General features: G+C 39.6%; 1 protein-coding gene across 4 annotated transcripts in view; it reads left to right on the top strand.

Moving 5' to 3' along the window:
- The window catches only part of LOC139217526 (bis(5'-adenosyl)-triphosphatase-like), a 340,133-nt gene that overhangs the window by 20,927 nt on the left and 306,595 nt on the right, over window positions 1-12,611 (top strand). For all 4 annotated transcript variants that reach the window (XM_070848880.1, XM_070848855.1, XM_070848863.1 and 1 more), the window contains exon 3: window positions 7,518-7,603. The gene's annotated coding sequence lies outside the window, so the exon portion shown is untranslated. The remainder of the gene's footprint in view (window positions 1-7,517; window positions 7,604-12,611) is intronic.

Genomic DNA, 12,611 nt, shown 5'->3' with positions numbered 1-12,611 from the left:
TCCCTGTTCCAACACATCTGATTCAAATGAATGGGTCACTATCAGGCTTCTGCAGAGCTGGATGATGAGCTGATTAGTTGAATTAGGTGTGTTGGAACAGGGAAACACTGCAGTAAAGCATTAGAATGCAAAAAATAATCTTAAAAAAAAGGAATGTAATATTAACAGCTGTCTTGCTTCACTTGTACCTGGCTTGCTATAATGGACAAGAAAAGATGGGATAAACTGAGATAAGAAATGTTTTCAGACTTCAGAAGTTTCTATAATGACGCAACAGCGACTTGGCTGCTAAAGTTAGCGAGCATGTTCATGTTCATGGTTAAGAAATCAATGTTGTCTTTCATAAGGAGAAAGTCCACACCTCCTCCCTATGACATTTTCGCTTTGCACTTTGCACCAACTTAGTTCCACAGCAGTAACTTCTACTATAAAATGAGGTTAGTGTGTCAGCAAGGTATGTTGCAAATGAAGCCAAGGTCTTCAGTGTCACGAAGGTGACCCTCTTTTAACTATATTCTATATGCAAACCATGACACAAACGTTTTGAGTCATTCGTTAGTAATGCCACCTAACAAAGCCAAAGCCACCTAACTGTTCCAGTAGTGTAAACTGTAGCATTGCATTCTTATGGAAACTTGCATGTATTCAGTTGAAAATCTAATATCAACACACAGTAAGAATTATTACACAGCAGATCATCCACACACTAAAAGAATGATGAAGGCAACTAAAGATGATTTTGGATTATAGTTTTTGTGCTCAGTCCAGATGTGTTTACTGTTTTGCAGACTATTTTGCACTGCTAGTACTGCAGCTAATAAAACAGATTAAAACATTGATTATGAACACAGATTATGTACAATAAAAGTGACTTTACTTTGAGTTTACAGTTTGAGTCAACATATGCTTTTATTAAAGCTGAAGTTGAAGTGTAAATTATTATAGACATAAATCAAATAGTCATCTATGTGTATGTTTACATGCAGACAGTTTTGATAATATCCAGAATATGGTGTTTAGATGAAATATGAAGAAACCTTGGAGGATCTTGTGTATCACTGGGTAGTCATCAGCAGATTTACTTAGTTTACTTAGTCGTCATTGCATTTTAGCTTTTCAAGCTTTCCGTCTCTCTGGGCACTATATAGGTGTCAGTAAATCCTCTAATTTAATCAGTGGATACGTTTGCTCTTGCTATGATGCTGTACACATAATTCTCGTAAATATCAGATAACATTTGTTTTCTGCTTGTTCGTGTTGATTGAATATGACTTAAGTGAATAATGGAATCATGGAAAATATCAGTTATTTCTGTGTGACAAGGAGAAGTAGGCCTAACAGTCTTGTTCTTGGCTTTACCTTGAAAAGCTCTCAGTAGAGAATATCTACTTGGCTCTGTGTCTCCCTTGAGATTCTGCCCCAATTGAAGTGACTGAGGACAAAAAAATCTTCCCCTGTTAACTTGAAGACTGATCTGATGTGATATCTGCACTGTATTTTCTACTTCACTCTTCTTTTTATGCTTCCCCCTCTGTCTTGAGAGAAATTCTTGTTTTCTCTCTGGGTGTCCTCCTTCCGTCACTCTAATCAGCACTTTTAATTACTCTCGCTATCAGCCACCCAACGCCTTCCTGTCACCCCTGGGAGTCTCTGAGAAATGGAAAGGGATTGCAGGGGCTGATGGCAGGGAAGGGGCTCATCAGTAAGGCTATCGGGAGACTTGGGGCTGTGGTAATACAGGGTCTTTGCCAGTCCATCAGTGGCACTGCTAGCTCACCTCCCTGCCTGCTGGGCAGCCGACGTTGTGATGAATGGGCTTTTCTTGTCCTTATCCAATCCCGGCTCGTCCTAACAGCAAAACACAGAGCCAGGAAAAGAGGCTGAAGAGCTGCTTAATGGATCATATACAATAAGATGACAAATCAAGTCAACTATATTCATAAAGGGCTTTAACTCTTTAAAGTTTGATTTCCTGTTTAAATGTATTTCTTTAAGATTTCTGTCCTGATTGATTTAGCAATACTGTAGTTAATGGAGTTAAAGTACATCTTAATAATACATGTCCCAGATGTCTGTGGCATGACATAAATATCAACCAGAGGGCAGCAAACACGCTTTGTGCAGCTTCTTTGTCAGAAATGAAGAAGAATAACTGGCAAACCTGTTCACAGCACAGTCAAACACACACTGTGTGTTGTGTGTTAAGAAACTTCATCATCCAATGTTTTCATACAGAAAAAGACTAAATAATATTCTTAACTCAAGGTCCGCTTTGTCTGAGCTTTCAACCATACTCAACAGTATTCCTCAGTGAATACATCACGTGATGACATATGAGCAAGACAAAGACTCAGATCCCTGAGTGACATGGATTACATTCACTTTTTTTAAAAAGTCAGGCTATCTGTGTTATGTCCCTCTCAGACACAAGGCTCCATCCTGCTGAGCTGCATTCACAAGTTGCATTCACATACAAATTAAAGTGAATGGATTTTCAGCTCACTTGCTGAGGATTTTAAATGCAGGTCCAAGTTATTTTTTGTATAAGCTAACTAAAGAAAGACCAATTCATGTTTGCCACATACACTTCACCAAAATTTGTGTCTGCGTGGACTGCATGAATGTACTGGATTCACCATTCTTGGACATATTTTAATTAAACAGCTGCACATACCATTTTCCTTTTTTTAAACTTTTTTTCTGTCGGTCAGCCAAATAAATAAAACAGCCAGTAGAGCTCCTCTTTTTGCTGTCAGGAGGTAAAACATTTTTCATATTATAGAACAGCACATAATAATGATATACAACTTTCCTACAATCTTTCCTATACCACAAATACGAGTGCACTATGCATGTAAATCCCACTAAAAAGGATAAAATCGTATTTAGTTTAGTTTAACTGATTGTTATTATGCCTGATTTTAGGGGGTCCTGCAGCCCCCTCAGCACCACATGTTCAGGGTCGCGATTATGTTTTCAAGTGGAAATGACAGATCTACCAGAAGTGACCATTGAATCACTCATTGCCAACCAAACTCCTATAATGAATTTGCATCATCCAATAGATATGTTATTTTACAAGCACCACCCTATTGATGACAGTATTATCATGCAGAGTATGTACAAGACTTAAGCGAGCCACTGTGACCCCATAGGGGCCAATCGTTCTCTAGAAATGCAGTCACTTCATCATATCAGTCGCATCAGGCAAAACAGCTGGTATGGCTGTGGAGTGCCCTGTGTGTGCAAGCAGATGCTGAGCTGTTGCCAATTCAAAAAGTCCATGCAATGCATTATCGTTGGGTTCACGACAAATAAAAGGAAACAGTGTGTCTTCCACGAGCTGTGTCCAGACGACACACTTCCGTCTGAATACTTTGGTGACTTTGAATAATATAATTGTAGTTAAAGACAGCTAATATAAACCTTTTATCAGTATTTGGCTTTATTCCACTGTTTCTACCACATCTTCTGGCATCAAAACAGAATGGAAGTGGTAAATTAGTGAAGTGTGCCTTTGATTAATTGATAGCCCTAGTGCCTTTGATAGCCCTACGGCCAATGACTGCTGAGACGCAGAGGTTTTATTGTATTAGGCTTAAAAAGGACCCACCTAGACCACCCAGCTGAAGCCAAGCAAACGGGTAGCAAGCATGGAATATGACAGTATCTCCAAGTCTCCAGCCCCTCGGCAAACAAACTGCCATTTGCTACAGCCAAATATTTCAAATTCTCCTGGACAATAGATGGGTGTAACTGGGTCCCACTGGTTTCTGCTTGTTCTGAGCTGATGGCACTGCTGGACATCTTCCAATTTAAAAGGGAAGTAAGCATAATGTGTCTTTCATCTGCTGCACTAGGATTCCTTGGCTGACCATTGTGTCTGTGGTTCTCAACGTTGCCCATTTCTTTGTGGTTCCTCAAAAGAGCTTGAACAGCACATCTTGAAACCCCAGTCTGCTTTGAAATATTTGCCTGGGAGAGACCTTGCTGATGCAGTATAACTACCTTGTGTCTTGCTGCTCTGCTTAGTCTTGGCATGTTGTATGACCTGTGACATGAAACTGTCCTCCACAACCGCACCTATTTTGGTAGCAAAGGCTGCTCCTTACCCAGTTTTAAGCCTACTACACAGCTGTTTCTGTTTCATTTAATGATTGTGTTTCAACCTACACATGAAATTGATAATCATTAGTACCTGTTTGGTATAATTGCTCAATCATATACCTTACTATGATCCTACAAAATCCCTGACTCTATACAGGTGTACCTGGAAGAATTGATGTTGTTTTGAAGGCAAAGGGTGATTACACCAAATATTGATTTGATTTAGATTTTTCTTCTGTTCACTCATTTTGCATTTTGTAAATCGATAAAAATAAGATAATAGATTAAATATTTTGAAAGCATTCTTTACAGCATGTCTTCACACCTGCCTAACACCTTTGCACAGTACTGTATGTCGTCATGGTCAGCAAATGGTTTGAGAAGAGATTCTTTTCAAATACATGACTACATCAGCCATGCATGTGACTTGCTGATGAGCCTCAATGCTAATTCATTACTGATGGCATTTAGGAGATTCATCAGCTGGACTCTTCTCTCCCACAAATTGAGTCAGAGTTGATTGGAAGAAGGAGATGGCAGCACAGCCAAGTGTTGGTCAATCACTTTATAGTCCTCTACCTTCCTGGACTTGAAACTGGCTACAGGTGGCAAATTGAGGCTCAAACTAGGATCTGCAGGTTGGAATGACCATGATGATAGTTGCCTCACATATGCCACAGGTGCTGTGGCCAGTTGGACAAGTCACAGACATCTTTTCCAGGTCAGATGGTAAGACTTGAACAACTGAAGCAAAAGTGAGAGACCACAGCTACATCTGCCCAGTAGCCCGCCTTATAAGACTGCCCACTCTGCCCAACTGATGTTAAACATGTTGGACTAGACACTAGACACCCATAACCTTTTCCTGATTACAGATTTCCCAGGGTAATTCTGGGGCAGCTGTGGAAAAGGCACTTACATTTAAACCAGAAAATCTAAAGGTTCTAGAAAGACCGTTCATGAGACTTTCCTTTCAGACATGTATGTATCATGTTTAGAGCAACTCAGTGTATTTACATTCTGTAAATGCCTTTCAGACATTTTCATTGTTACGCCTGGAGTCTTCCTTACCTGTGTGGGATTCAGATTGCTTCAGATTGCACAAAAGATTCACAGGAAATAAAGAATGCACCTTCTGGATGTGATGCACATCATGCAGAAGCAACAACGTATGAATTCAGTGCTGCCATTTCAGATAACACTGTCTCATTTAGCTGAAACAACATGAAGTGTTGAATGCTGTCTGCCCACACTGTTTGTGTTTACCATACTGTAAACAGATTCACGAGCTGCTCTTCTATTACATTCCTTACACAGTACTCCAGATGTGTTTGTTGTTTGTTTCATTTTTGATGTGCTCACACTGTTAAAAGTACACATTTCATACATTGCCATCCCTGGAGTGTCTCTTTCTCACCAAAAGCTGGTCCAAAGCACCATAGCAAGGCCTCTAAACACTTAGAAGAGATTAATTCATATTATTATTATCTGTATAGAACTGCATAGCCCATCTGTCTGTGAAACCTGAGCTCCTCCCACATCAAGCATCTGTCCTTCCGTCTGAGAAAATGTCCCCTGCTCAGATCTCCCAGGACTGAAACCCTGAGGAGTATGACAATGCCTGTGGTTACAGATGGTAAAAGTATGTATTTAACACAGGCACAGGTTCCAGAGGGCGGTAGGAAATTACATGTGTATTTGACCACTGGGGGCAACTACACACCTGGTGTACTGCGTCAGAAATGCAATAGAAGGCATGTGAACCTCAAGAACTGTAGTTTATTGATTTGTCTTATTTACTTTATTTTTAATGGTCATAACACCCACAAGTGATTGTGGGCAGAGGTGTGACATGAATAACAAAAATATGTCCGAATATTGTTTCTTGACAGTTTACAATACAGGTCCTGAAATGTATGGCTTCTCGAACAGGTGAGGTCATGCTCGTTTCCACTGAAGCCTTAGCTTCAGCCAAAACGATTGGTGTATATTGATATATTAAGGAATAAACAGGACCATTAAAGTTGAACCTGTTCACAATTTAAGAAGAATGCTTGGTGCTACATGGACCATAAGCTGTCACATAAATCTCTTCAATTCCTCATGTCAGTATATGTATATGTAATATATACAAAATAATTGATGAGATATTAAGGTCTGGACCAAAATGGTGGTCCAACCAAAAGTCAGGGGGGTGGATATGCCAACACTGACATTGGGCCCTTTCACACCTACCTTGTTTGGTCCAGACTTTCAGACTTAGCAGTGTGAAACAACCCCTTGACTGCGATCCACATGAAACAGTGGAACCTTGGTCTGACAAAAAGAGGTCATCTTGGTCCAGAACAGATTGAGCAATGCTTCAGTTAATTTCTAGTGTTTTCTGGATAGATGGATGTTTTTGGACATTTTTTGGATGGTTTGGATTTTCTGACTAATTACAGGAAGCTCTAGCAATACAACAAAACACAAAGTCGGCCATGGTAGCACATGGGGAGAGGAGGAGACCAAATTAATTCATATTTGGTCAGATGACTTCATGAAGAGTCAGTTGGAAATCTCACAAAATAATTCATTACTTTCAACTATTTAGTCAAGTTCATTTGTACGTGGTATTATTTCTCTTCACATTGCGCTCTTGATGCTGCTAGCCAGGTGTGATACTGCAACGATAACCTCCTGGTAAGGGTAATATTGATGGTACAATATGTTGGCACCTAGTATACAAAAAAATCTTTGTATTCATTGTTTTCTACAAACAGGAAATTATACGGGAAGTGTGCTAACAGATAACAAAGCTTCAGCTTTGGAAAATAACTTTTAAAACTGCAAGAATACAAATAAATGTAGAATTTTAATTTCACTTTCTGTTCATTTGCTTTCTGAGCATGTCTGAGCTGTTACAGTGCTGCCCACTTTTTAGCCAGCATGCTGGCATTCTTAAGATTGTATTTTCCAGTTTGAACAACACTGCCTACTTTTGCCTACTCCAAACACGCTACTATGTAACATATGCATGATATTGGATTGTAAATGTGTTACATTTAGTCCAATGTTTTCCTGACCTGCCATCTTTTATTTTTACTATAAATAACAATGCCCCAGCCTTTGACACATGCTCCTTTTAATATGATATAATGTAGCTTAAAATTTAGTTTTGTGTATTAGGGTGATTTAACTAATTAGCAGAACTACAGGTAGCATAACATACCTGTTGGGATCCGGAATGGTAAACTGTTTCCTGCCAGAGTACCACCGTCACATGGGCCCCATCCATAATCAGTTAGCGTAACATCACAGCTCACGCCCCCATATATTTGATCACAATGTGACAGAGAAGCTTTATTAGTCCTCTATACCCTACAGTAATTAAACTTGTCTTGTTATTTTCTATTCCCTCTGCCCCCCAGCCTGAGCACCACTTCCCTCCATCCGTTTCTCCATCCTCTCTATAATTACCCATCTGCAAGGCCGTGGGAAGCCAGCGAGGTTGAAGGTAAGTGTATTTACTGCATCATTCCGACAATAAAATTGGCTGAGCCATTGATTTTCCTTCCTTTTTTTCTTTCAAGGGATGTAAGAAAGGTGATTACAGATAGAATAAACATTAGATGTTGTGTTCACATCCTTTCCTTCAGTGCAAACTGCTGTACACACTACTGGTCTAATAACTTAGTTGACAGCATCACTGTGTTCTATGGCTGTCAGTTTATGGGGTAGCATCGCACAAGCTCTTAGCATTTCTAGGGTAGTGCAGGGGTTTATCAAATAAATACTAGTTCTAATTGCATTCTAATGAGCACACTGAGGATTATTTTTTTGATTATTTTAGTATTCTTTAGTTGCTGGTTTCAAACACACAAGTTTCCACCAGTACAGTGAAGTGTCCTAAGAGAAATACTGTGATGAATTGTAACTGGGAATGGTTTATTGTCAGTTATGCTGAGATCACAGTACTACAATATAAGCAGCTGATTATGTCTTTTCCTAAAAAAAAGTATTACACTTTTGAGATGATTTTTTTTTTTTTTGCAGTTAGTGCTCTCATACTTGGATTTTTTCCCCTGATTGCAACCAGAGTCCTTAAATGTTGTGTAGTGGTGATGCAGTTTTCATTTTATTAGGTACACTGAGAGGTGTTGATGTCATTGTATGGTCCCTTTGGAGTAGTACAGTTAGGTGTCTTGTTCATGTGGAGCAGCCAGCTTCACAAGTATTAAGCACTGGAGCTGAGAGCAGGAAGCTGAAATGAGGGTGCCAAGTCGCCGCAGTGCCTATGGGGGGGGGGGGGGGGGTAAAATGTACACATTTTTGATGAAGTTGTATGATTACTTGCTTTGATAGTGCCCTATCGTGTTTTGTATGATACACTGTGGAGAGAGTGTCGTTGTGGACCTCCTGTGCCAGGAAGCTTTAAACCACGTTTAATCAGCTTCTGTTCATCTCCAGCATGAATTTTCTACAGCATTTGGAATGCAGTTTTCAGCCAACAGCAGCACTTTAAACGTTTGGACCACCTGAGAAATGTCAGTAAAAAGTGACACAAAGTGATTTAACCCACAGTTTCTCTGCTTTCTGTCAGTGTGGATATCATTAATTCAAACTGCTGTCTACTGTTGATTTATTAGTGCCGCTCCATGGTTCACTCACTCTCAGCACAAGTTGTAACAGAGTGCACTGAGGTGCTTTTGACAGCTGGTGTACCTGAAGCACACTGGGTTACAATAAACAAACGATAGGAACGGACTGGCTGTCATACAGCTGGTACCAATTAAAAAAGGTATATGATCAAATGTAACTTCTGTTTTTATGCAATATGTGTCTGGCGAGGTCATTTCTTTTTAAGAACGATCTTGAGAAAGCTGCTTCCTCAGCAGTCAGTATTAATGAATTTACAGTCATTTACATGTTAGCAGGCCAGAGAATAGAATGCTTTTTCCAGCTTTTTGAGGCTGAAATGTCGACTGCAGGGCTTCAATCCTGTGCAACTAAACCATTTAGTGAGTGAAATTGGAGGGAGATGCAAATGATCATCTTCCTAGAGTTAGGAAGCCTATTTGTACTCTATCCTGTTCATGCTAGTCGGTTGTAATGGTGTCTACTGATTGTATCCCATATGTTGTCAGATACATAAACACACTGAAACAGATCTGTGGTTGCAGCTACATCTGTACACTTTGCAGTTTATATGAATGACTTTCCTTTGGCTCAGTGTCAACAAGCTTTTTACAAAACTCTATACCTTAGTAATGACACGCGACAGGGTGGTTCTCTCCCTCATCTTTGTGAATACCTCACATTCAGAAGCCATATGTCGCAGACATATCTATGTTTGATTGAAGTTTGAGCATAAAGGTTCAGCTTTGTAGGTTGCTCAGGTTGACCATGTGAAATGTTGACTTCTTTAAAAAACACTGTGAGCATGTTAGACGTGGAGACAGACATTTTTGCATGTGCTTTTTGTAATTTGAGTGGACTTATGTGTGTTTCAGGTGGTACACAGTGATCTAGGAGTAATGTACAAATTGGGGAAACACCAGATTCTGTATCATCTTAAAAATAAGTAAAACGCAATTTGCAGTATTTCTGTTTGTTTCTAAATGGTCCTATTTACTCAATACCATTTCCAGTTTGTAGGCTCTTGGTGTTCTGTGTACTAACGGCAGCAGAAAATGTCTTCTATTATTCAGCAAGACTGCATGAAAAATGTAATTCTTCTCACCTTCAGTAACCTGTAGCCTTTAGAATTAATACTCCAATATCAGGATGTAAAGAAGAGTTTTTTTGTGGAAAAGCAAAATAAGAGCACTGTATTCACTTAGCTTGTCATTCAAACCGTGTATACTATAATTTCATTGTATTTCTATAAGGAGGTGGAACAGATATGGCAGGGTGCACTGGCTTTACAGTTAAACTGAACAGCTTATTTATTTATTAATTTTATTTTGATAATGCACAAACAGTCCTTTTGACCACTGAGCAACAGTCACAATCATTTTTTGAACTTTAATCGTAAATTTTATTTTTTTTTACTTTTACGTTTTTCTTCTTTTTGGAGATTCTAATAAGTTGGACCCAGAGTTGCGTTTTCTTCCTCCCTCTCTCTTTTTGTCCTTGTATGAGCTTGTCATTATTACAGTTACATTCACACTTGATCTCACTTCTAAGGTGTTACTGTAGACCAGGGGTGTCAAACTCAATCAAAGAAAGGGCCAAAATTTAAAACATGGTCTAAGTTGCGGGCCAAACGGGCTCAACATTTAGTGAAGACTCTAATAGTGAGTCTTTTATTATAGTATATAATATGATATAATTATATATATGTGTGTGTGTGTGTTTGTATATATTAATTATATTTTAATCCAGAAATATGAATGTTAACAGCCAAACTTCAACAACTTTTCCTCAATAAAATAAATAGAATTTTAAATAATTTTTTTCTTTTTGGTACTATCCTCATGTTTTGGCTCATAGTGTCGTCTTATATTTATATTCTTTAATTATGGCCACATCAGCTCCACAAACAAGACACACAGGTTCACCTCCGATATCGACAAACAGGTAAAACTCTGCCCCCCACCTGCTTTGAAAGTCTCTGTTTTCAAACCCCACTTTTCGTTTAGCCATTTATTTTGGGGGGGCTAGCTTAATGGCGCGTTTCCAGTAGTACCTCCTCCGTACCTACGCCGAGTAGAGCTGAGTAGGTACTAGTGGAAACGCGCCATAAGTGTCGCTATAACAGCGCTGAGCGAGGCATTGATCCGCTGATCGGTGTGTCATTATACCTGCGGGAGGAGGGGCTGCTGCACGGGTCCTGACTAGCACGGCAGCTGTTCAGTGCATTGTGGGATTTGTAGTATTAGAGGTGGGAGTGCTGTTTACCGACAGGCCATTCTTAATAGTCACATGAAATTATCTTGCGGGCCGTATATAATTGTATCGCGGGCCACATCTGGCCCGCGGGCTTGAGTTTGACATATGTGCTGTAGACCAATCCAGAGGTGGAGTACTTGTTAACATACTGTAGCACTCATGTGGCGTGCAAACACACACACACACAGTTGTGTCTTGTTTCAAAGGTTATGTAACCACTTTTTTCCTACAGTGGCAGGTTTACATAGATTAGTGAACTATAGCTGACCACGCAAACAAATGTTAGATTGACTTTATGAAACGTTGATGATTTTTAATGCTGCAGTTAGCCAAACATCTGGCTAAGTAGTATGAGGCGATTGATTTTGTAATAGGTTGTAATTTGCATGGCATTAAGCAATATAGGCAACTGAACAACTTTGTACTTTGTGTGTTGAATGATTTCAATTAGTCACTTATTTCCTTGTTCCACACAACTGTAAAGGAAGCCCTCCTTTTCTCCAGCTTCATCCTCATCTCGGCCTGCCTTTCCATCTCCATCTCTATTAGCCATTGCATGTCCCTTACATCCCGTTGCTCTCCCTGGATGTGTCCACCTCTCTCTCTCCTCCATTCTTTCCTTGTGGGATGGTCAACTGTTCTCTCTCCCTTACTTATTCTCTGATGTTGTAGAATAACATGTACATTAATAGCCAGTTGTCAGTGTGAATGCCATAGCATTAGATAATATGTATTCATGTGAATGAATGAGAAAATGGGGACAATATTGTCATCAGTTCTAGTTAGCTAGCTAGCATTAGTAAAGAGCCAACCCATTACCTAGCCTGAGGTGGGCGTTCTGATAGTGCCAAGTATGATTTTATCATTGTTTAACTACATTATCTTAAACTTCCATGATCTCCAAAAAAATTAGACACATTTTGCTACCTTTACCTTTTACTAGTTAAAGTTGTTTAAGCATAGACTTAATTCACTTTGTTGCTTAAAGACAACCACCTGCTACCAGCAACTTTTAAGGTGGAACATTTTTGTTGATGTCAATCTACATACCATGAATGTCAATACAACAACTTTGTTCCTTCCATTTGTTTTGTATTGGCACCTTTGCATGACATGGAAATGGATTAAGCAAACTACAAATATTTTATTGCCTCACTCAGGGGGGAAACAGTGCTGGAGGATCGTTTCAGTCCACTCTGGTAACATTACACTTATGGACCAACTCTTTTACATGATACCTCTTCAAAAGTAAACAGTAGTCAGTAGGCCTCTAGTATGAGCCCTCTAGGAGTTGCTTGACTCAGAAAACATAAAAACCAACATTTCTCCCATTCCCTGAACTGGGGACTCGTCACATGCTGATTCTAATCTTGGGGATAACAGCACAGATCTTGTTGAATTCCAAGCATCTTCTTAGCAGTAGTTTTCTCATGCAGTCCTGGTGGACCCCCCCCCATCACCCTCACTCCCACAGCACAGCAGTATCCAGTCAACAGCTGTTTGATTAGTGCTGCCCTCCTCTGCATCTCTGTGCTGAGATCTAACTTCCCTCTACGTTCTGTTTATGTTGGCTGGTAATGCCACACATCTGGCAGTTAGATTTTACTTTTTCAGTTACATCAGGGCCACTA

This window comes from Pempheris klunzingeri, chromosome 2, assembly GCF_042242105.1.
Source record: "Pempheris klunzingeri isolate RE-2024b chromosome 2, fPemKlu1.hap1, whole genome shotgun sequence".
Lineage (NCBI taxonomy): Eukaryota > Metazoa > Chordata > Actinopteri > Acropomatiformes > Pempheridae > Pempheris > Pempheris klunzingeri.
This window is presented reverse-complemented; position numbering and strand designations above follow the sequence as displayed.